Here is a 2706-nt window from a genome sequence, read left to right as displayed (position 1 = left end):
ATCCAAAGTTATACATAAACTATGGCTGAGTTTAAATCTCAGGATGTGTCGTGTCCCTCAATAAGTGTGTAATGCTGTCTGTTTTTTCATGGACTAAAAGAAGTGGGCATTCTCACTACACTTCTTCCATATGGTGTGTGGCTGTGTAAGCCATTAACGGCCTTTCCTCATATCTTGTGGCTTTTGGATTAAGATGTCATTTAGTTTCATCAAAAGTACATCCTAGGGTGGTGCCTGTGGCTCAAGGAGTAGGGTGCCAGCCCCAAATACCAGGGGTGGTGGGTTTAAGCCCTGCCCTGGCTAAAATTGCAGGAAAAAAAAAAAGAGAAAAGTACAGCCTATATCACTGTAGGTATTCTTGAAATTTTATAGAAGCATTGTTATTCCTGAGAGAAGATTGGGAAAATGCAAAGCTTTAGTGAGCCTTGTAAAAAGCTGCCTTTATCTTGGTCAATGATAATATTTGTGTTCCTCCAAGTATTGTTGTAGTCCAGGTATAGAAACTTGGATTTTCGCTTGTACACTGATCTTTCCATTCCTCGATATTCTATTTACACCATATTACTGCTTCTGTCATAGCTGAAATATACTTTATTGTTTTGGTTGCTACCAGCAATTTTTTATATCCTTTGTTCTCACTATGACTATTACCTTTGCTCTTGTGGTAGTACGAATAAGAAAAATCTAGACCAGCTTTCGCCCTTATGAAAACCCTCCAAGTGGAGTAGGAGATACAGACTTTAGGTACCACTGAAGAGAATTTATCTTTATTAGCATATGAGGTTACAGTACCTTCTCATTGAAAATCTATAAATTGACAGTTTTTAAAATCACCTAAAGTTGAGTGTAATGTTTATCCATTTTCCAGTAGAGTCATTTAGGGATTTTTTTAGTTTAAATTGTTTTTTTCATCAATTAAATAAGAGTTGAAGGAGTTGGTAAAGTGCTGTTCAAAAGGTGATCAATTGAAAATATAGAAAATCTCTGTTATTTTTAAATTCCATCTGTTTTATTTCTCTTTCCCTATTATCCCTAAGTCTTTGCGTTGCCATTGCTGTCATTCTGAATATTATCGGTAAACCAGGGGAAGTAACTTCTTCCTCTTCAGTCACTATCACGTTTTTAGATTGCTATTCATTATTTGTCTTAATACACTTTTTGCAAAATCACGGACCATCCTTCAGGCTCTGAGCCGTGTGACAGAGTGTAGGAATTCCCTCCTCAGAACAGGTTAATCCTAAGTACAGCATTTTACAAACGCTCAGATATTCTTTAACTGTCTCAATTACTTTTTTCCTTCCATTATCCTATGTTGATAACAAATTAAATAAATCTATAATTTTTCTAAGGACAAATTTACTTTCTTTTTTTTTGTAAAGTTCCCATAGGTATTATATTGATCAAGGACTTCAAGTCAGTATACACACACACACCTATATATTCTCATCTCAGAAGTTATTATTTATGTAAAACTTATTTTAATTTCATTTGGTGAGTGAGCTTAGAAACCCTTTATTATAACAAATAGGTATGGTGGGAAAATTAAAATGATGCTTGATAACAGATGCAACATTCAAAATTACTGCATCATTTCTTAATTTTTTCAATGAAACCATTTTTCTATGCATCTAACATTTCTCACGACCAAGGATGCCCAGAGGTCATTACTCAGAAAAGATGGATGCCGTCTGAGGTTAGTGTTTAGCTGTGTCTCAGCTATAACAGTAGAGTTCCTCAAGCTACTGACTTCAGATACCTTTATGTAATGCTGCTCTTCCAAGCTCCCCAAATTAATATCACCAATAGCTTATTCTTTCCAACCCCTAACATTTTCACCATAGGGAAACTATAAATTCCTTTTTAGTGTGTAGTATTTTACTACCTGGGAGGTTAAAGAACAATGATAATGGTAAAGTCCTCAAAATCCAGTGATCCAGTATGAGTATTCTTCCATCAATTAGGCTTATCATAACTTTCCCACACTTTGTTGTTGTTGTTGTTTTTTGCTTAAGTTGTAAGCATCACCCACCTCTATCCCTCAGGATCTGATCTTTAAAAACATTGAATGCCATGTATCCTGTAAGCTCAATAGTCTTTTCTGCATCAGAAAACTATTATGCTACTAGCTTGTTGATGACTATGATGTTCCACTGGAGTCATTACTGCATGATTCCATTCCAGTAATGCTTGTAATCTCTTCAACCTGACTTCCCACCTAGGAATCTCCTGTGACATATGTCCCTCTTTTCTTGTATTAGCATGTATTTTTTACCATGATGAGAAACGTCCTAAGATGTTATTTCAGTTTAACTCAATAGGGTCAGGCTACTGGCTAACACCCCCACAGAGCATTTGGAACACAGGACCAGGATTGATAATGCCATCATCTATATTGTTGACATTAAACAGTGATGGGATTTGTATAACGTAGGAACAAGTTCTAAACCAAAAAAAATATAGTTCATGTCACTGATCTTCTAATTCTAAACAGGTTTCTGCTTAAAGATGGTATTCCGGTACTTTCTCATATATCCTTTATGTGAGAATAATTATTTATAAAGTCATAACCCATCTTCCTTAAGTCTGTCAAAATACTTCATTCTCAAATGCTCTAAATATGCTGTATCCAGAGTCACATTAGATGTATGTGAAGGAGGCCCTCACTTGGTGCCTGGCATGATTGCTGCAATCTAATTTCTCCATACT

This window comes from Otolemur garnettii, unplaced genomic scaffold (assembly GCF_000181295.1).
Source record: "Otolemur garnettii isolate 467f Iridium unplaced genomic scaffold, OtoGar3 scaffold00036, whole genome shotgun sequence".
In the NCBI taxonomy this organism is placed as follows: Eukaryota; Metazoa; Chordata; class Mammalia; order Primates; family Galagidae; genus Otolemur; species Otolemur garnettii.
Note: the sequence above shows the minus strand (reverse complement) of the source record.